This window comes from Zalophus californianus, chromosome X (genome assembly GCF_009762305.2).
Source record: "Zalophus californianus isolate mZalCal1 chromosome X, mZalCal1.pri.v2, whole genome shotgun sequence".
In the NCBI taxonomy this organism is placed as follows: domain Eukaryota; kingdom Metazoa; phylum Chordata; class Mammalia; order Carnivora; family Otariidae; genus Zalophus; species Zalophus californianus.
Window position 1 is genome coordinate 3,858,660 of NC_045612.1, and position 26,340 is coordinate 3,884,999.

The 26,340-nt window shown below is 41.1% G+C and overlaps 1 protein-coding gene and 2 non-coding genes across 4 annotated transcripts in view; 2 read left to right on the plus strand and 1 right to left on the minus strand.

Annotated features, from left to right (window-relative positions):
• The window catches only part of PASD1 (PAS domain containing repressor 1), a 190,513-nt gene that overhangs the window by 74,198 nt on the left and 89,975 nt on the right, over positions 1-26,340 (minus strand). Inside the window, exon 3 of one of the 2 annotated variants that reach the window (XM_027608410.1) lies at positions 19,437-19,667. The gene's annotated coding sequence lies outside the window, so the exon portion shown is untranslated. Of the gene's footprint in view, positions 1-17,206; positions 17,431-19,436; positions 19,668-26,340 lie in introns of those variants that run through there. The other variant, XM_027608411.1, reaches the window with a different exon arrangement.
• On the plus strand, positions 409-515 carry LOC113931628. Its single transcript, XR_003522791.1, has one exon. It is a non-coding gene; the product is annotated as a U6 spliceosomal RNA (small nuclear RNA).
• On the plus strand, positions 1,992-2,095 carry LOC113931645. The gene has a single exon (XR_003522806.1). It is a non-coding gene; the product is annotated as a U6 spliceosomal RNA (small nuclear RNA).

Here is a 26,340-nt window from a genome sequence, read left to right on the forward strand (position 1 = left end):
GGATCCCCCGAAAGATTAAGAAGGGTCCAGGCGAAAATGAATGTGGTAAGTACAGAGGGCATTTTGAACTGGTTCATTGGTTTCAGTCCGCGATGCTCCCCCAAACAGTCCCCAACAAAGCCTGCTCAAACACCTGAGACACAACTCTAGGGATAAAGGGCTCACATCTAAACTTTCTTTTTTTTTTTTAAGACTTTATTTATTTATTTGACAGAGAGGGATACAGCGAGAGAGGGAACACAAGCAGGAGGAGTGGGGGAGGGAGAAGCAGGCTTCCCGCCAAACAGGGAGCCCGGTGTGGGGCTGGATCCCAGGACCCTGGGACCATGACCTGAGCTGAAGGCAGACACTTAACGACTGAGCCACCCAGGCGCCCCTAACCTTTCTTTTAAAGAACAACTGAAAGCAGAGCTCGCTTGGGCAGCACACACAGTAAAATTGGAACTATGCAGAGAAGACTGGTATGGCCCCTGTGCATGGATGACACCCAACTTCATGAGGCATTCCATAATTTTTAATATGTTAAATATATTTCAGTAAAGCTGAAATTTTAAAAAAGGAAAACGGAAAAGACTTTCTTTTAACATGAAAAACAATTGCAATGATCATGCATTACAAAGGTGTCTCACTCAGAATTACCTATGTAAGAAAATGGTCTCCTTCATGCATAGTATGAGCCACTTTAACATGAGCCAAATTAATAAGCCCTTAATACTTAGCATCTAAATAACTTTGAACCCAGAAACAAAGTAAAACTTGTTCACCAGGTGTAACCACCACAGTGGAATTTCTATATTAAGAAAATATTCCCAGTATGGAATTTCAAGGCTGAACAAGGACAATTTGTGTTTCTATTGAGATATTTTTATAAAATGAGCAATCTGGCATGAGAGACATGTAAGTTCAATGCAATCTTTGAAAATATATTTGTGGAAATGACCAGCTGCATTCCTGGGAAAATGTCCCTTTTGCAAGAAATGGGTGAGAATGAGTATAATGGTTACATCTTAAGATTTATAAACAGACTTTCCATATCTGTTCATTTTTTCAGTACAGAAATACCAAAGTTCCCAGAGAACCTAAACATCAAATTACATTTCTTGCAATAAATGTATGTTACATTTTATTTTATACATCACAGTTCAAGGGAAATATGTAGATTGCGTTTTCATTCATAAGAGAATATGATCATATGCATGCCTATATAAATATAAAATTAGATGCAAAAAATCAACATTCAAGTTCAGTTCTGTTTGCATTTGTTCTCCAACTGAGTTTGCATACACACACACACACACACACACACACACACACACACACACACACACCTCAATCTAAAATCCACAATTTATCAAAACCAAAAACATCTTTTCTTTTCTTCACTTTATAATTCTCTCAGGAAATGGGTAGAATGTTACATTTATTTTTTTATTATTTTATTTATTTATTTGACAGAAAGACACAGCGAGAGAGGGAACACAAGCAGGGGGAGTGGGAGAGGGAGAAGCAGGCTTCCAGCCGAGCAGGGAGCCCGATGTGGGGCTCGATCCCAGGACCCTGGGATCACGACCTGAGCCGAAGGCAGCCGCTTAACTGACTGAGCCACCCAGGCGCCCCAGAATGCTACACTTAGAGTAACCAAGTAGAATCTCTTTTTCTTTTCTTATTTAAAAGATTTAATTTAATATTTGACAGAGAGAGACAGAGCACAAGCAGGGGGAACAGCAGAGGGAGAGAGAAAAGCAGGCTCCCCGCTGAGCAGAGAGCCCGATGTGGGGCTCAATCCCAGGACCCTGGGATCATGACCCGAGCCGAAGGCAGATGCTTAACCGACTGAGCCACCCAGGTGCCCCATAATCTCTTGAGATGAAATATTACTTGAATTTAAATCTGTAGCTGGTGAAAATCAAGGACATATATAAACAGATATTTTTATGTGTGCTATACAATTTCACATGCATTCAGATCACTGGTGTTAAGAATCGATTGTGGTGCTTGCTTCAGCAACACATATGCTAAAACTGGAACAATTACAGAGATTAGCATGGCCTCTGCACAGGATGACATGCAAATCTGTGAAGCGTTCCATATGAAAACATAAAAAGAATTGTCTGTGATTACTTGACGTTACATCTTGACCTGTGCTTTAAACCTGACTGAGCATGTCTTGATAGTATGAATTATTGATTAAGTCAGGTGTTACTATTATTTAAAATGCAACTCATTACTTAGATTTTCCCCAATCACTTATGACTTGTTGATCAGTTTTGAAGCACAGAGGACTCTTACTTGCATTGGATTATAAGTGCTCAGTAAAATATAAAAGATAGGTATACGAGAAAAGTCTGAAAGATAAAAACTGTTTTCTTACCCAAGAACAAGAGATGAAGAAACTAAAGAATGTTTTGTCTGGGGACAGCAGATAGTCTATCCAGATGACCTTCAAAGAAAGAAATGTTTCTAGATCAAAAATAGCCCTTCTAGCAACACAAGGGAAGTCAATTATCATATAGCAGCACATTTAAAATAAAGATGAGAACCCTTTTCAACTACCCAGATTTTCCAGGTTAGAACTGACTATTCCATACAGTGCTATGATTCTCATAGCAACGCTTTGGGGTGGAGAAACTAGGATTGCTTCTCACTCAAGAAGGTTCTTCAACTGCTTCTAATTCTGCATGAAGACAAATTTCCTTAGTCTCCTCCTAATTCCAGCCCCCTTCAATCCTGCTTCACCAAAGGTACTGAGCTTTCCAATGCCATCTTGTCCAGTGACCTTGATATGACCCCTAAAGCTGACATTAAGATTTGCCTCTATACAAACTCTCCTTTATGTACAATTAAGAAAAACTTTTACGTGTAATCCTAGATACAGAAGTGTTGATGTTCATGAATTTCTTCTAACAGGTGCTATGGACTTGCTTCATGTCAGGCAGCAGTATTCCCACCTTTTCTGAGGGACACATGATCCTTGTACCATCTGAGTGGTACCAATTCTGCACAACCTAAAAGCATGGTCCCAAAATAAAAATCCATTTCTGATGTTTGGCAAACATACCCCACAGCCTTTATGAGGCCTGAAGGATCTGGATATATGAGTTTGGATCCAAAAAAATATCATTTTTCTCAAGTTTTTCCAGAATTGTGTAGAAGGCTCTCTTGTGCATGCTCTCCTCATATTCCTCCTCCATGAGCTCCAAGGAGTTCACTGTCTACCACTGTCTCAGGGCACTTGCCACTTTCTAGGGTGCCTGATCACTATTCCAGCCCTTGCTGGTCCCCTGCCTCCACTGGAGTATGAGCACAAAGCCAGAATCTGGTCTCATTCTTCCCTGTCCATAGCACCTGGCACAGAGTAGAAGCACAAGAAGCATGCACTGAAGGGATCATGAGCCACACCACTGCTCACATCTTCTGAATGCCAGGAAGTACTTGCCATTACCCAAACACACACTCTTCATTGCCTCCCATTGCCCTTGCTCAGTGACAGTCTCCCGGCCTGGAATGCCCTTCCCCATGTCTTTACTGATTGAAGACACATTTATCCTTCAAAGGCACATTCCCCAAAGCACTTTCTCCATGAGTGCTTTTCTGATCCTCTCTCTGGGACCCCTGATGGCACCAGCACTCGCTGGCACTGTATGAAAACCATGTGTTGCCAGTCTTTCCTCTCTGTGGGGGAACAGGGTTGGTTCCTCTCAACAACCCATGGTTGTCTGAACATAGCCTGTAAAACTATGAGAAATAAATCACATTCAGTTGGGTGAGGACTATGACAAGAGCTTGCTCTTTTCTCCAGAGACCCTAGGGCTCAGGAAAAGAATGACCAAGGATATAGAAAAATATGTAGGAAACAATGTAGGAGAGATGACTTCCTACGTGGAGCCCTCTCTTTACATAAAGGTATATTTTAAGGGAACCATTGAAAGAGGTCTTAGTGAATCGTTTAATTAAGAATCTGATAGGTAAGTTTTCTCACCCTTCAGTTCAGTTTAAAATATTGAGAGCCAAGACAATTATCATACGGTTTCACTCATATGTGAAACATAAGTAATAGCGTGGAGGACCACAGGGGAATGGAAGGAAAACTGAATGGGAAGAAATCAGAGCAGGAGACAAACCATGATAGACTCTGGACTCCGGGAAACAAACTGAGGGTTACAGAAGGGAGGGGGGTGGGGGATGGGGTACCCAGGTGATGGGCATTAAGGAGGGCACATGTGGTGCTGAGCACTGGGTGCTATACATAACTAATGAATCGTTGAACACTACATCAAAAACTAATGATGTTGGCTAACTGAACATAATAAAAAAATATTAACTGTAAATAAAAATAAAAATGATCCTTTAACATCACAAAAAATAAAAATAAATAAAATAAATAAAATAAAATATTAAGAGCCAACTGGTAAAACAAACCAAAGAAAATGATACTGGAACTGTTCATAGCAGAACTTCCTAAACAGGAAGATTAACATACATAAAGTCACAGAAATACTGAATTTGAGTCAAGAACCTGAAAGTATTACAGATTATTTTGGAATATTTTAGGCCATTCTTAGTCCATATTTAGTTAGGCTCATTCTTCTTGACCACTATAGGAAGCTACCAAGGAAGCAAGAATTCTCTTTTCAAGAATCTGAGTCCTACACTTCTGGTTTCTGGGCAAATCAGGGTGTCTACAGTGATTTCCTGTGCTTCCATTTATTTGCTCAGTTGTTCAGGTCCCAGATAGTTATCTACTATGGGCAAGGCACTAAGCCAGCTAGTTTTACTGCTGCTGCTGCTGGTGTTGTTGTCATCAGCCCTTAAAACTAAAAGAACTACAGAGAAATAACAATTATCATTTCAAAGAAGAGCTACATAACTGTCAAAAGAATTCTCTAAAAATTAAGTAGTGAGAATGTTGAAGAGCCTAAGAATCAAACGGGAAAATCAATGTGGTCAGACAGGCTGAGTTCTCTACCTGAAGACATTAACATTTTTATTTAATTTGTAAGTTAGCTGGGCACTACTGCAAATTTCTGAGAAAGTGACTACCAAGATCAAACCAACTCTAAGAGAGATGATGCAGGGAACTCAAGCAGATGGGCTGAGGAAAGGCTTGAGTTTAGAAAGTAGTTGTTACAGAAGGAAGAGAAGAAAGTTGCAAGAGAGGGTGGATTTCAGACATGCTCTAAAGGAGGCGGACTAATAGAAGAAGGGACAAAGGTGCAGATGTGAAAGCATCAATCAAAATGGGCCTCGGGGCAGTGCCAGCTGGAGTGGATGAAAGCCGTAAGGCCAGAGATGTTTTTTACTAAAGAGAAACTGGGTTATGGAAGAGTCTAGAGAGACAATTCACCAGTTTTGGGTTCTCTTGCATCCTCAGGCATCAATGAAAATGCAAGAAAACCCATCTTTACTTGACATGAATGATCAATTTGACCACATAGACATGAGAGATATTTGGACGGACGACTTGGGAGATCTCTTCCAGCTTGGGAGAGTCCACAATTCTACAAGACATGTGCACAAAGAATATCTGAAATTTAACTAATCATCGGAGTGCCCTAAGGGAGTTATTTAAAGGGAAGATGAAACCTAAGAAATATTCAATTAGAAGGATGGAGGGAGAAAGCAGCAGCTTCTCTAATCCAGACAAAAACAAGGAAGGCCTTGATAACAATACATTAATTGTAGGAGACCTCAATACTCCACTCTCAGCAATAAACAGATCATCTAAGCAGAAAATCAACAAAGAAACAAGAGCTTTGAATGACACACTGGTCCAGATGGACCTCAGAGATATATACAGAACATTCCACCCTAAAACAACAGAATACTCATTCTTCTCGAGCGCACATGGAACATTCTCCAGAATAGAGCACATACTGGGTGACAAATCAGGTCTCAACCGATACCAAAAGATTGAGATTAATCCCTGTATATTCTCAGACCATAATGCTTTAAAACTGGAACTCAATCACAAGAAAAACTTTGGAAGAAATTCAAACACTTGGAAGCTAAAGACCACTCTGCTCAAGAATGTTTGGGTCAACCAGGAAATCAAAGAAGAACTTAAACAATTCATAGAAACCAATGAGAATGAAAACACATTGATCCAAAACCTATGGGATACTGCAAAGGCAGTCCTAAGGGGGAAATACATAGCCATTCAAGCCACACTCAAAAGAATAGAAAAATCCCAAATTCACCAACTAACTTTACACCTTAAAGAACTAGAGAAAAAGCAACAAATGATGCCTAAGCCACGCATTAGAAGAGAAATAATTAAGGTTAGAGCAGAGATCAATGAACTAGAAACCAGAAACGCAGTAGATCAGATCAACAAAACTAGAAGCTGGTTCTTTGAAAGAATTAATAAGATTGATAAACCACTGGCCAGATTTATCCAAAAGAAAAGAGAAAGGACCCAAATTAATAAAATTATGAATGAAAGGGGAGAGATCACGACTAACACCAAGGAAATAGAAATAATTATTAGAAATTATTATCAACAACTATATGCCAATAAATTGAGCAACCTGGAAGAAATGGATGCCTTCCTGGAAACCTATAAACTACCAAGACTGAAACAGGAAGAAACTGACAACTTGAATAGGCCAATAACCAATAACGAGATTGAAGCAGTGATTAAAAACCTCCCAAAAAACAAGAGTCCAGGGCCTGATGGATTCCCTGGGGAATTCTACCAAACATTCAAAGAAGAAATAATATCTATTTTCCTGAAGCTGTTTCAAAACATGGAAACAGAAGGAAAGCTTCCAGACTCATTCTATGAGGCCAGTATTACCTTAATCCCCAAACCAGGCAAAGACCCCATCAAAAAGGAGAATTTCAGACCAATATCCCTGATGAAAATGGATTCCAAAATTCTCAACAAAATCCTAGCTAATAGGATCCAACAATACATTAAAAGGATCATCCACCACGACCAAATGGGATTTATCCCCAGGACGCAAGGGCGGTTCAACATTTGCAAATCAATCAGTGTGATAGAACACATTAGTAAGAGGAGAGAGAAGAACCATATGGTCTTCTCAATTGATGTAGAAAAAGCATTTGACAAAATAACAACATGCTTTCCTGATTAAAACTCTTCAGAGTATAGGGATAGAGGGAATATTCCTCATGTTCATAAAATCCATCTATGAAAAACCCACAGCGAATATCATCCTCAATGGGGAAAAGCTGAAAGCCTTTCCCTTAAGATCAGGAACATGTCAAGGATGCCCACTCTCCCCACTATTGTTCAACATAGTACTAGAAGTCCTAGCAACAGCAATCAGACAACAAAAAGAAATAAAACTATTCAAATTGGCAAAGAAGAAGTCAAACTCTTTTTTGCAGACAACATGATACTTTATGTGGAAAATCCAAAAGACTCCACCCCCAAATTACTAGAACTCATACAGCAATTCAGTAATGTGGCAGGATACAAAATCAATGCACAGAAATCAGTTGTTTTCTTATATACTAACAATGCAACTGTAGAAAGAGAAATTAGAGAAACGATTCCATTTACAATAGCACCAAAAACCATAAGATACCTTGGAATAAACCAAAGAGGTAAAGGATCTTTACTCTAGGAACTACAGAACACTTATGAAAGAAATTGAAGAAGACACAAAAAGATGGAAAAACATTCCATGCTCATGGATTGGAATAATAAACATTGTTAAAATATCTATGCTACCCAGAGCAATCTATACCTTCAATGCCATCCTGATCAAAATTCCAATGACATTTTTCAAAGTGCTGGAACAAACAGTCCTAAAATTTGTATGGAAACAGAAAAGACCCTGAATCGTCAAGGAAATTTTGAAAAAGAAAAACAAAGCTAGTGGCATCACGTTACCCGATTTCAAGCTATATTACAAAGCATCAGCATGGTACTGGCACAAAAACAGACATATAGACCAATGGAACAGAACAGAGAGCCCAGGTATGGACCCTCAACTCTGTGGTCAACTAATCTTCGACAAAGCAGGAAAAAATATGCAATGGAAAAAAGACAGTCTCTTCAATAAATGGTGCTGGGAAAACTGGACATCTATATACAGAAGAATGAAACTCGACCATTCTCTAACACCATACACAAAGCTAAACTCAAAATGGATGAAACACCTCAATGTGAGACAGGAATCCATCAAAATCCTAGAGGAGAACATAGGCAGTAACCTCTTTGACATCGGCCACAGCAACTTCTTTCAAGATACATCTCCAAAGGCTAGTGAAACAAAAGCAAAAATGAATTTTTGGGACTTCATCAAGATAAAAAGTTTCTGCACAGCAAAGGAAACAGTCAACAAAACAAAGAGGCAACCCACAGAATGGGAGAAGATTTTTGCAAATGACACTACAGATAAAGGGCTGGTATCCAAGATCTATAAAGAACTTCTCAAACTCAACACCCAAAAAACAAATAATCAAGTCAAAAAATGGGCAGAAGACATGAACAGACACTTCTCGAAAGAAGACATACAAATGGCTAACGGACACATGAAAAAATAATTATTATTTTTCATCATCATCATCCATCATTTCATCATCAGCCATCATTTGATTCAAATCAAATCAAAACCACATTGAGATACCACCTTACACCAATTAGAATGGCAAAAATTGATAAGGCAAGAAACAACAGATGTTGGAGAGGTTGTGGAGAAAGCGGAACCCTCTTACACTGTTGGTGGGAATGCAAGTGGTACAGCCACTTTGGAAAACAGTGTGGAGGTGCCTCAAAAAATTAAAAATAGAGCTACCCTATGACCCAGCAATTGCACTCCTGGGTATTGACCCCAAAGACACAGATGTAGTGAAAGAAGGGCCATACGCACCCCAATGTTCATAGCAGCAATGTCCGCAATAGCCAAACTGTGGAAAGAGCCAAGATGCCCTTCAACAGATGAATGGGTAAAGAAGACGTGGTCCATATCTACAATGGAATATGACTCAGCCATCAGAAAGGATGAATACCCAACTTTTACATCCACATGGATGGGACTGGAGGAGATGATGCTCAGTGAAATAAGTCAAGCAGAGAAAGTCAATTATCACATGGTCTCACTTATTTGTGGAACATAAGGAATAGCATGGAGGACATCGGGAGAAGGAAGGGAGAAACGAAGGGGGAGAAGTCGGAGGGGGAGACGAACCATGAGAGCCAATGGACTCCGAGAAACAAACTGAGGGTTTTAGAGGGGAGGGGGGTGGGGGGATCAGTGAGCCCGGTGATGGGTATTACGGACGGCACGTATTGCATGGAGCACTGGGTGTTATACGAAAACAATGAAGCGTGGATCACTACATCAAAAACTAATGATGTACTGTATGGTGACTAGCCTAACATTAAAATAAAATAAAATAAAATAAATAAAATAAAATAAAATAAAATAAAATAAAATAAAATAAAATAAAATAAAATAACAAGGAAGACCAAGATCAGGAAGGATATGAAGAGAACTAGAAACAAGAGATACAGATGTAATATATTTTGCATAATGTCAAAGATCAACAATTGCAGCACTCCCAAACTCTATGCCACTTTAATCTGTTCCATTTGAGGAATAATTTGTTCTTTGTCAATAATATCTGAATTGTGAGAAGTTTTTTTGCCAGTGTTCAATTTATTAGCAATGGCATTTACAAAACCATTTCAATTGGCTTTTCTTCCCAGGAGCACCTAACCTGGGCGATCTCTCTCCCAGCCCTGCACAAAGCCTATCTGTCCAGAAAAGCTTAGCTGGCCTCTGTCTCAGGGGGAGCCTTTCAACAAAGAAAAGGGATTTGCATAAAGGTGGTCAGCTGAACACAGCCCCTATTTGAGGCTGTATAGCATTGAAAGGGCCTTTCTCCAACCTGGCAGCGTAATCCTCATGGAGAGCTTTTGTCCCAGAGGCTGTGGTAGGCTGCTTTATTCAGCTGACAATACACAGTAAAAGAATAAACGAGAACCGCCTCCTTTTGGTAAAGCTAAGGCAGCTGGCAGCCCACAAGCCTGACAGCTTACGGAATAAGAGGCGGGACAATTGTTATCCCCAGACCCAAAAGGTGCTCTGTAACGGAGTGCCCACTGCTAGTGCTCCTGGCTGCATGCTGGGCGTTCACCACTCAAGACAAAGGTCCCGGGGCCACCTTCACATCAGAAAGGAGCAGTGGGATCTGGAAGCGCCAGCAAAGCCCTTCCCTACAATCCTTCCGAAAGAAATCAAAAAACCTTCCATCACTATGTAGCCCCTTCGATAGCTTCGTAGAACACTATAATCATTTCCCATTAGAATGTTGAGAAAGAGCCAGCCTTCTTGTTTCTTTTGACATTTCCTTTTTAAAAAGAAATTTAGTTTAGTTTTCTTATTTTTAAGAGCGTTAAATTTACAAAATGGAACAGAGAAACAACGCAAACATAATTCTACCACCCAGGGGCAAATATTGCCATTTCAGATGATTGCTTTCCAATCTTTTTTATGTAACTGTGAAAACTCTGTAAATACAGTTTGTTCCCAAGGCAAGTCTAACTGATACCTATTTATCAACTAAGGAACAAGCCCTTCAGAAGTTAGGTGGCTTCTCCTAATTTATTTTAGCCCCCTGACCTTAAGGTAATTTCCCAGCCCAATCTCCAGTTCCCCTCAACATTATTCCACTCTTCTGTATATCCTAGGCTGCCTTATCCGAGAAAGCAGGGAAGCTGTCTCCCAGAATCTGAATAATTTTTTAAAAGGGGCATGTCCCTGAATGAAAACCTGTATGCAACAAAAATAACTTAAGACCAATACATGAATTATGTGCCAATATCGCATGAATGATCAAAAATATATATACCACCTTGGTAAAAAGTTACTCAATATATTAGCCACACGGTTCTCAAATTAGAAGAGGGACCAAAGAAACCTTCCATTTCCTGAATGAAAGACTGCGGACCTCCTCACTTAAATGAACTCCCTAATTGTTGCTGACTCTTGGCTTTGCCCAAGCCACATGCCCTCCTGCCCACCCCACTCCCAGCCCCCATTCCTACCCAATTCTTTTTCTTAATGCTGATGGTTAAGACACAACCACATTAAAGTGAGGCTCCGCAAATGCCCTCATTGACAGCCACAATAGTGCCTCTGCTCGATACACTTGAAATGCTTTCTGTGATTATGTAAGTTGGAACTTCACACAAAGGTTCCAACTTGTTTCTTGTGGAATGTAGAGAAAGATGAAACAGCTCTCACTGAGAGTTTCCAGATTTTTCATGTTGATTGACTTTGTTTGTGAATTTCACCTCAAAGTACAATCCTTTAGTGCAGACCTTTCCATTTCCCAAAGTCCTGCCTGTTACTTTAAAGATTTCTCACTTCCAAGCACTGTGTGGTCCACACCATACAGCACAGCTCACACGTAGGTTCTTGAGAAGATCAGCAAATGGAGCTTATGCTAGAAAAGGCTAAGAGTAAACAGCTCTTCTGAAGTCCTGTCTGCAGAGTACTCACGAATGTTTCAAAGTGGGTTTGACACACCCCAAGGAGGAGAGTGAATCTTCTACAACTCTTCACCTATACTAAGGGAGATACTTATTTCTTCCTGTGAGGAAACGGTTGACTTACAAGTTCACACTTTAAAAATTATTGATCCAGTGGCTTCACTAGGGAGGTTGCAAAACTAGTGGAAATCAACAATATTCTCGCAGTCAGAACGCTTGGGACCTAGTCCCAGTTCGGCCCTAGCCATGTGACCTTAGGACAAGCCATCTGGCCTCTCTGAGCACCTGTAAAATGGTGTTAAGCCTGGACCTCACCACCCCATAAGGTCCTCTCAGGAAGATCAGATACCATAAAGGAGGGCAAGTTCCATGAAAAGTCTAAGATGCACAGCACACCCATGTATTTGGTGAGTGCCCCAAATGATAAGGTTCATTTTAACACTGAATGTTAAAGTTCACTTAAACAAGGAGACAAACAGCATGAAGACACACTGGGAGTACAACACCTCTTGGACGCCTTCTTCTGAAAAACAATAGCATTCATGAATTCAACAAATACTGCGGCAAGTACAACATACATCGACAAAAAATAAAAAGAAAAATCTTGGAACGTTGTGTGCATACATATATTATGGTTAAATATCAATACGGAGAGAAGAACACTAATCAAAGTCATGAATTTATGCTTTAATTTCCAAAGCTAAATATTAGCTTGATTGAGTAATATCTAGTGTGCCTAGATCTCAGGTATTAGCATATGAAAGGCTGACTGCCCTTAGCTCCCTGCCCTCCCAGAGGTGCAACTTGTACATTTAAATATGGGGTACATTTATTAGTGGTCATGAACACTCTATAATCAAAGAACAACCTGTTACTTAAACAGTGTGCTTAACTGTTAGAAACAGAATCAGAAGAAAAAGTCATCAACCTCCAAAGCACCCTTCCTTAGCGGGCCATTAGCTAAACTCAAGTCAGGACACATACTCCATAAATACGTATCAAATAACAAGAACAATATTCTATTCCTCATAAACAGCATTCATAGGTCAATTTAATATTTATGTAGTGTTTGGGAAAAGCCTTACAGAGGTCTTACTCTCTTGATAAAGGACAAAGGGAAAAGGTAAAGTTTCTTTGCAAACTGTGAACTGGGAGGCCTACCTCAAAGGCAGTTTATGTGCTCTATTTAAAAACCTGAGAATTTTTTGACTCTTGTGTTTCAAGAGACTGATGTTCTGGGATCATCACCTTGAAAACCCAGTGGGAACACTGTGTCACACATAGCTTGAGTTCAGCTATCAACATTCAGACACAGCATGGGTTACATGGCATGACCAGGGGCAGAGCAGTTTTTTATGGCTGGAGTGGATAGGCATGACTCAGTTTCCCCACGCCACAGCCATAAAGAGGTGCCAATAGTCCACAGAAGCCTCTGCCAAAGGGAAACCTCCACGACTCTAGGTCTTTATTTCCAGCCCAGACTGTTCCCTTGAGCTCTGGCCCTGGATGCTTCCTAGATGTCCCACCAGTACCTCACACTCAGGTTCTAAACTTGCCCAAACTTCCTGCTTCAGTGCTAGGTCACCTCCTGCTTTGGAAAACACCATCCTTCTTCAGTCCTCTTTGATTTTGTTCATCTATGCCCTTCCCTCCGCTTCCCCTTCTAAGGATATAGAATTCATCCTTCAAAGCCCAGTCTAAATCTCTCTCTTTGAGGAAGATGTGCCAAGGCCCAACTGTTTCCCCCCGCTCCAAGGGAAGTCAGCCACTCCTTCCTCTGCTGTACCAAGGATGCTGTCACATATTCAAGCATAATGCAAGCACTTCGTGACACAATCGCCCTCTAGCCTGTGGGGCTTCGCTGAAAGCAGTATCTCTTACTCCACTGGCTTTTTGCCGGTCCCCAGCTCCAAGAATGCCTGTCACAATGTGAACATGTTGAATGACATTTGAATTGGGGCTAAAACCAGAAGAATTAAGCTATACTTTCATCACTTTTTTTTGTTTGTTTTACCACCACTAACCAATTGCTTTCCCCACAACCATAATTACTTCATTAACCTAAACAGCTTTCGGTTAATTTAAGAGGAGTAGGAGGGTTTTTTTGTTTTTTGTCCAATTCATTCTAATCACTAAAGAATCTGGGTACCTGTGAATTGATCTGCAAACAAAGTTGCACACAACGGTCCTGGCTTAGTAAGGGAGAGGGACACAGCCTCTATACCTGCCCCTGGCAATTAGAAGAAGGGCCCGGTTCCCTCCCCTCCCTACAAATGCTCGGCCAGGTTCAGAGGCAGAGATTTCTCTGTGCAGTGACTTACTGATGGGTGGGGCGGCACCCAGGCCTTCTCATCACTTAGCCCAAACATCTCTCCAACCTAGCCATTTTGGCCCACGTACTTTCAAAGCCATGAGTTAATGCTTTCCAGCGATTCCCTGGAGTTTAATGGAAAATATCCTCTTTCAATGCCTTGGTGTAGTCACACCTCTATGCTCCCTTTTCTTGCAGAACACAGAGAGAAATAAGCAAAACAAAGCTACATACTTCAGACGCAACTGGACCGTATTATTTCTTAGAGCAAGCACTTCGGTTGGCAGTATTTGTTTCTGAATGTGATCAAGGCGAATGCATTCTGGAGTGATTAAAATAGACTGGCTACCTATTTGGTGGCAGAATTGCTTAGTTTTATAAAACAAGAGGAATTTATGATTCCTCCAAAAGTGACATTTTCCCCCTTGTGCAGCTGCAGCTCTGGGTAAGAGAAGGACCCTGCTAAGAGGTCCTGTCATTGCTGGGATGGACTTTCAGCCTGATATTCTCCTGCCCTGATATTCAAAGTCAAGCGACTAACCTCAAAATAAGGGGATTAAAGTGGGAATTCATTCCATTAAGAAGAACAAGAAAAAAATTATTCCTATGCTATTTTATTTATCTATGGAGATATACCATACATGCAAACCTTTCTCAGAATTGTTTAAAAATGTGGGGCACCTGGGTGGCTCAGTTGGTTAAGCGACTGCCTTCGGCTCAGGTCATGATCCTGGAGTCCCGGGATCGAGTCCCACATCGGGCTCCCTGCTCAGCGGGGAGTCAGCTTCTCCCTCGGACCCTCTTCCCTCTCGTGCTCTCTATCTCTCATTCTCTCTCTCTCTCAAATAAATAAATAAAATTAAAAAAATAATAAATAAAAAAGAAAAAGAAAACTATAAAAAAAAGAATTGTTTAAAATGTATTTTCCTGAGAGAAATAACAACATTCACAAGGCAAGGACCCAAAAGAGAATCATTTTGGGGTTTTTTGTTTGTTTGTTTGTTTTAATTTTTATTGTTATGTTAATCACCATACATTACATCATTAGTTAAGAGAATCATTTTGTAGTGAAATAACCCGCCAGCATGTGAAATCCAAGCGTTCCTCCCTGGGTCATCACACAATGACCCCCAGTGGCCTCGCCCACCACCCAAGGTCCCCTGTCGCAGGGGACCACACTCAAGCTGCTGAGCTACACAAATAAAGGGCTATCTTCATTTTAATCCAATTACATATGTAATAACCCCAACTGACCAAGCCAGAGCCCCTGGATGATTCACTGGCCTGCTTGCTCACTCTGTTTTCCCAGTATCAAGCAATTAGAACTCTGGGGCTCCTCATCTGCCATTTTAAATTAGAAAAGGAAAAAACACACTTCTTTGAGGGGTTAGTCACTATATGAGAAGTTGATCCTCTTTTTCTTTTGTTTAAAGGAATAGGTCAAAAATAATAATGCAAAATTCCCTTAATCAGTATAATGAAAATTATGTTTGCTTTCAAATTCCTTCTTTATGTGTGCGGTCACAGAAATTAGTAATCTACTGATGAATACACCCCAGAAGAACAGCAGGGAAACCATATAGACCTTGCCCTGTCTTTTTTCTCCCTTTTTTTTCCTCCTGGCCTTGCCGGATTTACAGCTATCTATTCTCTCATCTTTCAGGTTTTGCTTCCACCTGGGAGAGAGCAAAATTCCTTGAAATCTTAAAAATACTAGTTTCTACTTTGCTCACAACATCCGAATAGCTTGGTGCTTTAACTGCGCTTCCCTAGTTTGCTAGGCACTGACCTTGTGGCTACTGCCATCACCACCTGTGGGGCAATGGCATCTAGACATTTGTGTTTTAAAATACTTAAGAACTGATCACATTTCATGGCCATGATGTGGTCTGGTTTTTTGTTTTTTGTTTGTTTTTTTGGGGGGGTATTTCCAATTTCAAACTCCTAGTACATGGCTTTGTGGTAGTCTTACTTCCAGAGTTATAAACTATGCAACTATTTACATGCAAAGTTTGACTTTATAAAATGAAGGTAGTATGTGCTTGTCGGTAACAAAGTAAAATTTGGGACCCTTGCTAAAATAATTCATTAAATTTCTCTACCAAGTTCATCTGGTTGATTATTAAATAAAAACTCCATTTCTTTAGTTCATAGGAGAGTTAAAAGCTGCAGCTGCCCCCACGCCCAATGCAGTGCAGAACATGCTATTCTTCCTTTTACTGATAGAAAAAAATATTCAAAATTGCCAGAGTTCCTTCCCTCTCATACTCAATTTGGCTGTATTTTTCAAAAAAAGAACAGTTTCAGAAAATCAATTTAAACACAATAAGACTATTTTTACATAAGTTGTTCTATTAACCATAAAAGCTTCTCCACAAACTGAGTTGTTCACTTGATTTGTTTTTGTTTATTTTGTTCACTTTGGGGGAGGGTCCTATTTACTTAATGCTGTTAAGGGCATTTGTTTATATTTATCTAGGCTTCAGTTATGAATACTACAGGTTTTTAGATTCATAACGGGGGTTCAGCTTTTATGTTAGCATTACTCCATTTTAAAAGAAAGGATTTTCGGGCGCCTCGGTGGCTCAGTCGTTAGGCGTCTGCCTTCGGCCCGGGTCATGATCCCGGAGTCCTGGGATCGAGTCCCACATCTGGCTCCCTGCTCAGCAGGAAGCCTCCTTCTCCCTCTGACCCTCCCCCTGCTTGTGTTCTCTCGCTGTCTCTCTCTCTGTCTTTAAAAATTTATTTAAATTTTTTAAATTTTATTTTATTTTATTTTAAAAAATAAAATCTTTACTTTTTAAAATAAAATCAATTTTATTTTAAAAAATAAAATCTTTATTTAAAAATAAAATCTTTAAAAAATAAAAGAAGGGATTTTCTGGAGTAGCTGAGAGTTCTCTGCTCTCAGTCTGGATGGGCTCAGATACCAGTCCTAAAGCAAACGCCTTATCTTCTGAGAACAGAACCAAAGGAAACCAAGTGGCTCCTTTGAAAACTCACGCTTGCAACATGGCTTTCGAACTTGGAAAGTCTGCAGTTTCACCGTGCACCAGCTGCTCGGCCTACTACAGCCAGGTCAATCTCCTGCTTTCCATCCCGCCTCAACTGTGCTAGCCTCTGGCTTTCCTACTCCCTCACCTTCCTCGCCGATCTGTTTCTCGGGCTTAGGCTGATGCTGGGAACTTTCTAGAAATTTCCAAAGAAGAGTGAAAGGGTGCTTCCTGCAGTGCCACCTGCGATGCCGTCCCTATGGAGGCCTCAGAACGCCGGCTTTCCCACCCGCCCACCCCACGGTCCTCCCAACCAAGCCACCCTCCTGAGGTGCTCCGGAAGACGTTTCTCTGAACCCCCGGCGGTGGCAAATGGCAGCGTGCCACCCAAGGTCTGTTACCTCCCGGGAGCCCTCACTTGCCTGTGCTTACCCTCTGCCTTCTGGGACGCCTCCACTGCGAGCCGGGTGCCCGGGGTCCACGGGAGCCGAGGAGCGGGCCGGGGCGGGCTGAGGGTCTGCAAGCTCCTCCTTGGCCTCCGGCCTCGCTGAGAGCCCCGAGAGTCCGTGAGTGAAGCGCCGCCTCCGATTCCTCAGAGAGTGAAACCCCCAAGCCAGCGGTGCTCCCAGGGTACCCAGCGGGGGGCAAGGGCTATCTCCGCCTTGACTTGAGCTGTTGGGGTCACAGAGACCGCCTCCGGAACTGGGGTGCGGGACGCCCCTTCCGCGCAGCTCCTGACTTCCGATCCCCCTAAGGTTCCGCTCCAGCGCAGAGCACTGCACAGCGGCACCTGCTGAGGGCTGTGGAGCCGGAAGATGGGGGTATTTTGGGTCCAATCGGGGCTCCGTAGTGGAGCTAAAGAGGCTCTGATCTCCTCCTAATCAGAAAGGTCCTTGCAGCCTGAGGGGAACCAAAATTTCATCCGTGGTTGAGTAGCAAGCCAAGTAGCAAGCCGAGTATCAAGCTGAGTATCAAGTCCTGCCGGGCCAGTGCCGCTCTTTGGGGGCAGCCTCAGTGGTGCCCTGAGCCCCAGAGGACAAAGGGAGGGCAACTGTAGGCTGTTCCCCTTGACTTGTCATCTCATTAAGCATGACGATCCCAACCACGAGACAGCTTTCCTTCACCTTCTCAGTTTGCCCTCCTCACCAGTCTTTTCCTGCGGAGACATCCAGCAGAGCTTTGCAGGGTTGCCCTGCACTACACGATTGGACTTCTCAGGTCTGTTTCTAAAGACTCAGAGAAGACAATTCCACCACTTCCCTCAGCCACTCACTCCAGAACTGAGTAATCCTCACTGACGAATAGGTTTAACACGACATGTTGTTTTCTCAAGCTGGCCAATTTTGTTAAAAAGACAAGGTAGAAAGACCTCCAATGAGTTGAAAGATTGAAAACCACCTTTAATTCTGACCCAGCATACAGTATGGGATGAACAAAGTAAATATTACTTTAACAATATCATTAATATTAAACTTTATTCATAATAGTGACAACATTTGTCCCTCAAACAAGGACATGCCACAGAAAGGGCTCCAGAACTTTCTATCTACAACACAATCTTTCTGATTTCAAAACTGGACCATTCAATCATTGCACAAAATATATGTATATGTAGGATGTAAAAATATATCAAAACACCATGTTGTACACCTCAGATATATATTTTTTAATTTGTCAATCATATCTCAATAAAGCCGGGGAGTGCATCACCATGGGGTGGCGGGGGGGGGAGCTTTGGATATATTCTTTTCCCCATTCTAAAATTAAACTTAAAATCCTGGTACCCCTGAAACTAACATAACATTGCATGTCAACTATGCTTCCCTTAAAAACAAGTTAAAATCCTAAACTTCTTGTGGAGTTTAGAAAGAAGCTCCTAAACTCAGTTTCAGGAGGGACTCATTTTAAAACAGTATGACTCTTCCCAGTGCATTTTAAGTACACCATTCGGATTTGTAGCCGTAGTACAGCCTTCAGGCACCACAAATTCTCAGTTTCAAAGCTTCAGCATGGCATGACATCCGAAATAACCAGGAAATGATAGAGCAAGAAGCTGTTCAGTGAGGCAGGCATTTACATAACACTTCCCTAAATCCTGAAGCAGAGTGTTGCGTAAAGGGCAGAAAAGCCAGGTGCCATTGCCCCCAACTCTCAAGTTCTTCTCATCCGAAAACAAACCAATTCTTTCAGCGCCAGATTACATGCAACGAGGGAAGGATAACGTGTAGGTATGTAATGCTTGTCATTTGTAGAGCATATCATCAGCATTAATTACCTTTAATTATACAATTACTACTGAGTTGTCAAAGACAACATTCAAAAGAGAGGGATTACTAAAAGCATTAATCCTAAAATGACTGACCAACCTTCCTCAGAAACAAACCATGAGTCGCCCCCAAAAGCAGAGAGATTAGCAGCAGCAGACCAGGAAGAGCTTGGGCTTAAGTATAAATCTTGGCCAGTCTTGGAGAATGTCATTAACTTCTCTGAAGCCACAGTGTCCTCTCACCAATGGACCCAATAATAGATAGTACCTGCCTCATAGAGTAGGGAGGATTCGATGGGATGATTCATGCAAAATGCCTGGCACAGAGCCCAGCAAGAAGGAGGCCCTGGTCAGTGGGGATGTAATTACCATCAGGAAGGACAATAAAATACTCACCAAAGGCAGGCAGGGCTTCCAGATGTCCATCCCCTCTGAACACAGCATGCAAGATTTGGGGGACTTCCACTTGAGATTCTTCTGATCTTGCTTGGAGGTACCACTTTACCTCTGGTCTTTCTCACAGGGGACCTGCCAATATCAGAGACTAGGCATTCCTCTGCAAAGAACAGCCACGAGTAGCCTCTACGGCAAGCCCCAAAATTCCATGGAAATCTCCAAAGGAATTCCCTGGAAGACAAAAAATAAAACAAAAAAACAAGTGATGTAACATTTTATCTCCGTGTGGGCATCAAACTGCCGGTTGTTTGCTTCATCCCCAAAGGAAATAAGTATCCCATTTTTATATCTCTTGAGGGAAAAGACAACACACTTGCACAATATCAACTTCAAGTCACTCCTGGCTTATAAGAGCACTCACACCTTTGTTCATCTCCAGTTCAGTCAGATGCCATTTTGTGAAAATGTAGTAATATTTCTAGTACATCTGGAATACATGGATCAATGTGTGAGTTGAGTTTCTGTTAAAAGTCCCCCATTTTTCCTGGTATGATACTAATATATAGTGGTGTACTTTAGTGAAGTATGACCTATTTTACTTATGGGAAAATTCAATGATAAATACATGAAAGGAATTTAAGGAGTGCTATTTCATTCCGTCTTGAATTAAAAAAAAAAAAAGCAATCAGTGATTTCTGCAAGGATCCACCCTTTTAGTCCACAGCCCCTTCAGCTCTGGCCTGCACCCCTGACTGGAGTCCCTCCTGCTCTCACTCTTGTCCCCTCCAAACTGGTCTCCACCCAGCAGCCACGGTGCCTTTCAAAAAGTTCATGTCACATCATTCCCCCGGTGGGAATACTATCTGTGCCACAAGGACTTCGGGCTGTTGAGGAAAACCCCATCCCATTCTCACAGCCTCTAATACCCTCCCAATCATAATGGGTGCTCTTCTCTTCTCACTGCACAACAGTTAGAACTTTGCTAGAGCGTTCACTAAATATTTTAATGTGACAAACTACGGAAGAGACATGTTCTGGCTTTGAAACCAGGAAGAAAGATAATTTTTTTTTTCTGGGAGATCATTAACTAAAAAGAAAGACCAATTGTTAACATATGTTCCCAGAGGGCCTAAATGCCCATGTGTTCTTCCTGTACTCTCAACTTAGCAAGAGTAAGTTTGGAACATTCAAATTACCTATGCTCTCCAACCTACAGACTGTGGGTGAACCGCTAAGGAGCTCTTACAAGTATGGGACTTCCTGGGGGTTCTGCCTTAGTGATGCTGGTGTAGCCAAGTGAGTCCTTACTGATGGTTTGGCCCAAGCCCCTCATTTTCCAACTAAGGACACGGAAGCCCACTGAATCCTTTGGGAAGGATTGTCCAGAATCTGAGAGCCCAGATGAGAAGGACTGGCTGCTCCCACTATATCATGCCCTCATGTATTTTGCATCCACAAAAAGTCCCTATGTCTGGTGACAAGGATGTCTTTTTACTTCTTAGTATAGGGAGGGTATTTTTCATATGGGAGATTTGTTTCCTGCTTTCAGGGGGACAGAGGAGGGGCTGAGTGTCTTTGCACCAGTTGCTTCCCATGTAGCTTCAATTCAAAATAATCAGTACCCCACTGTGGTACATTTTGGGCAGCCTTCCCTTGGCCCCCGCAGCACAGGACTTTAGGATGCTTTTATAGGAGAAAACATCTTCACTTAAGACTGTGAGCAAGGCATGTTTTTGTTCTCTGGCCATTCTTTTCAGCATTTGTATAAATATTTGTAGCTTCAGTTGCTATGGAAAGCAAACACTACTTACCATGACAACCATAACAGCTTAAGGTACGCAGCTTGACTCAGACTGTGAAGCTTTAAACACACTGAAGTGTGTAGGGCTTTAATAACCCTCCTTTAAAAAAAAATCAACCAAATGTTCTTCTCCCCAGAAAAGCCACCTGAGTATTCTCCACTTTCTCTGTGTTATCTGTCATGAAAAGCCAGCATACCTCAAGGAATACTTGAGGGCTGAAATCAAAGGAAATTTTAGTAAAAATTGATCTAAAAAAAAAAAAGGTTGGTAAGAATCAAAGAAAAAATAAATGAAGATCTACTGATCTACTGTGTACCTATTCTGTGCCAGAAGTGTGTAGATTCTTTTACATACATTTCATCTGATTGTGATTGTACCTCATTTTACAGAAGAGAGAAACAGACCCAGGAAAACGAAATAACTAGTCCAGGGAGACAGAACTGGGATTCAAACTCAGAGTGGGCTGGCTCCACCCAGCCCACCATACATTGTTTATTCAAACAGTCTAGTCACCCGATTATTTTAATCAGTCCAAAACCGAGAGTTCAGATGAATTTTTGTCAAAAAACTTTAGAAAACAAATAGTTCTTGTTTTAAAAAAAATCAATCCACTCCTCCAATCATTGGCCTTCTTGTCACCCAGTATACCCAGTATACCCAATAGTTCCCTTCAGCTGGCTCCAGCTGCCCTGGCTCAGATCCGAAATTATGAGGATGGGCAGTGGGTTGGGAATTCTGGCTGCAACCCACTAGGATGGCTATCAAAATGACAGATGATAAGGAGTGTTGAAGATGTGAACAAATGGGAACCTGCACACCCTGCTGGTGAGAATGCAAAGTAGTACAATTATAACCCAAATGTCAATCAGCTGATGACTGGATAAACAAAATAGGGTCTATCCATACAGTGGAATATTATTCAGCCATAAAAATGGTAATTCTATGTTTAACTGACTGATGATACAATATGGGTGAAGCTTGAAAACATTACGCTAAGTGAAATAAGCTGGTCACAAAAAGACATATATACTGTATGATTTCACCTATATGAGTACCTAGAGTTGTCAGATTCATAGAGACAAAATGTAGAATAGAATAGTGGGCTGGTTGCCAGGAGTTCGAGGAAAGAGGAAATGGAAAGTTGTCATATACGGGGACAGAGTTTCAGTTTTGCAAGATGAAAAGAGTTCTGGAGATTGGCTGCACAACAATGTGAATATACTTAATACTATTCAACTGTATTCTTTAAAATGGTTTTAAGATAGGGTCCCTGGGTGGCTCAGTTGGTTAAGGGTCTGCCTTCGGCTCAGATCACGATCCTGGAGTCCCAGGATTGAGTCCCACGTCGGGCTCCCTGCTCAACGGGGAGTCTGCTCCTGGCCCTCCCCCCGCTCCTTCTCTCTCTCTCTCTCTCTCCGCCCTTAAGATTTTATTTATTTATTTGACAGAGAGAGACACAGTGAGAGAGGGAACACGAGCAGGGGGCGTGGGAGAGGGAGAAGCAAGACTCCCGCCGAGCAGGGAGCCCAACGAGGGACTCGATCCCAGGACCCTGGGACCAGGACCTGAGCCGAAGGCAGACGCTTAATGACTGAGCCACCCAGGCGCCCCATAAAATCTTAAAAAAATAAAAAATAAAATTGTTAAGCTAGAAAGTTGTATGTTACATGTGTTTAACCATAATAAAAAAGATGCCATTTATAACGAAATGTCCAGAATGAGCAAATCCATAGAGACAGAAAGCAGATTAGTGGTTCTGGGAGCTGAGGGGAGGAAGAATGGGGGCAGTCCCTACCAAAGGGGACAGGGTTTCTTTTGGGGGTGATGAAATGTTCTGGAATTACATAAAGGTGATGTTCATACAATCTTGTGAATACACTGTAAAACCACTGAATTATATTCCTCTAAAGGGTAAAATTTAGGATATGTAAATTATATATCAATTAAAAATTAGAAGTGAGAAAATGAGACTCTAGGAGTGAGAACTGGTATGTATGACAGAAATAAAAGGGAGAGGAAGGAGAGGAAATTGATAATTATGAGAAACCATACAAAGGCAATGCACCGACCTGCTTGGCCCCAAACAGCTTGTTGTAGCCTGGTTGCAGACAATCATGTGCCACAGTTAGCTCAAAGCAAGTATGGGCTTCATGGCTGGAGATCAAATATTTGAGCAAAATATGTATACAGCTTTATGATTATTTTAAACATGACACAAAATTACTATAAAACTCAGTTGATAACTAGTCATAATGCCTAACTAGTCATGGCTAACTGGAGGATACAAAGAAATAATTATAATATGAACAAGTGCTGATACTCTATTTGCGTACAACCTGAAGGTAGTTATATATTCCCATTGTATGTCTTTTGAGTAAGTCCTACCTCATTCTCACTACTGATGTTGGATAATAGAAATCTCCGTGGACAGCTACCAGGATACTAGGGTAAATTAACAATAAGCATCATTTAATTAAGCTGAGAAAATCTGCTGCCTACTGGATTTGTTACAAGTGCATCAAAGCTCTTGATTTATAGCAATTTATGGCACGAGTTCCTGGCTGTCCCATGGGGCAAGGAATTGCCACAAACTCTTTAGAATGAAGAAAATTGAGAATTGGAAACTGAGCTAAGCCTTCAACTTGCAAGGAGCCCTTGGCACAAAAGTGTTGCCTATACCAAATCCAGCAGGTGAGCCCCTGCTCAGATTTGTCTTGCAAGCTTGGCTTTGTTTTGTTGTTTTGAGGAGTTATTACTTTCCGAGCACTGAGGAAAATAACCAAGGTGAATGCACACAGAGTCGAGCTCAAGTCATGCTAGAGATAGTATTAAATTTAAGCAGACTATGGAACAAAATAGAGTTCAGAGAGAGACCCAGATATATATGGGATCATAGGATATGATAAAAGTGGTACCACAGATTACAGGAAAGGATAGATTATTTGGTGGATGGTGTTAGGAGAATTGTCTTATAATGGGAGGAAAAATCAAACTAGGTTCCCATCTAACAATCTGTATGAAGGTGGATTCCTAATGTTTTCAAGAATAATTATGAAAGGAAAAAATAACATTGAAAAGGAAATTACAAAAATATTTTTTCATCTTGGAGTAAGGAAGAATTCCTTAAATAAGAAAATCTTTGTTTTTCTCTAAACCCAAAGATGTGAGGTGAAAATTAATAAATTTAATTACATTCCAATTAAAGATTTCTGTTTAGTGAAGGACATCATGGAAAAAATTAAAGACAGATGGTAAGATGGGAGAAAAAAATTGCAATATCTAATGCCAACAGAAACTAATATTTCAAAAGCATCACCAAAAAGATAGGAAGCCTAATAGGAAAATGGGGAAAGAATAAAGGAACAAAACATTTATGAAAGAGGAAACCCAAAAAGCAAGTATATAAAATGCTCCAGCTCATTAATTAATGCAGATTAAAACATCTATGTGATATCTTACATCTGTTGGCCTGGAAAATATTAGAACGCTATGGATTACCAAGTGTTGACAGAACTGAGGTATTATAGGAATCCTCATGCTTTGCTGTGGGAGCATAGACAAGGCCAGGCATTTGGAGAACAGTCCAGCACTACTCGGTTAAATTAAGTATACACAATAGCCCGGCAATTTTGCTTTTGTATTATGTATGTTTGTATGTATGTATTTGTGTACGTAAATGTGCAAAATTTTAACATGTTCATAGCAGCATTATTCATAATAGCTATAAAGATGGAAACAATCTAAATGTCCATCAACTGATGACTAGATAAACAAAATATGGTATATCCATACAATGTAATATTATTTAGCCATAAAAATGAAGTACTGATTCATGCTACCATATGGATGAACCTTGAAAGCATTATGCTAACTGAAATAAGCCAGACACAAAAGGACAAATATTGTATGACTTCATTTATATGAATATCTAGAATAGGCAAAGCCACAGAGAAAGAAAGTAAATTAATGATTGTTAGGTACTAGGGGTAGGGGGAGATGGTACTTGACTTGGGATAATGGGTATGGGATTTCCTTTTTGCGTGATTAAAATGTTCAAAACTTAGATTTCAGTGACTGCTATGCAACTCTGTGAGTATATTAAGACCATTGAATTATGTGCTTTAAACGGGTGGGTTTGTGGTATGTGAATTATATTACAATAAATCTGTTATTTAAAAGGGAAAGAATGAATGGATGCATGAATACATGAAATAGATAAATAAAAATGCAAGCAGGGCTTTGCATGGAGTTATGATGAGAATGTGCCCAGAGGAAGGTAATTAATTCAGTCTTCTGCTCCAGTGGTATCTGCCTCCTTTTCTCTGACTACAAACTTCCTGGACGTTGTAGATTTTTTAACGTATTATCTTCTCCTTTGATTTGCTCCAGACCAATCTCTCTCAGGTCCTCAGCTCCCATGCACATGCTGGGCCTGGGTTTGGCCTTGGTCTGAGCCACACTGCAGATGCTATAGGCCAATCAAAGCCTCCTGCAGATAGAGGAAATGGTAGACAACTTCTGACATGACTTTCAGTGATCCTCATCTCCTGGTATTCATGATTTTGTGTAATCTTCTCCTCCTTGAGTATGGGCTGGGACTAGAAACTTCCTTCTATCCGACAGAACATGGCAAAAGTGGTAGGATGACACTTCCATGATTACATTAGAAGAGACTGTGACTTGTGAATTTCATCTTGCTAGCTCTCTCTCTCTCTTTTCTGTCCCTATTTTTCTCGTTCTCACTGGTATTATCCCGTGCCCTCTCACTTGCTTGCTGCTATGTTGTGAGATGTGCTATGGAGAGTACACATGACAAGGAACCAAGAGATGTCTTCAGTCAACAGGTCATGTGGAACTCAGGCTTCACTCCAACAGTCTGCAAGGAATGGAATTTTGCTACCTACCATGTGAGTGATCTTGGACGAGGATCCTTCCTCAGTTGAGCCTTTTGACTAGACCATAGCCCCAACCAATACCTTGACTGAGACAGCCTTGTTAGGAGTCTATAGCAGAGAATGAATCTAAGCCATGCTTAAACACCTGACCCATGGAAACTGTGAGATAATAAATGCGTGTTAAGCCATTAAGTTTTAGAGTAATTG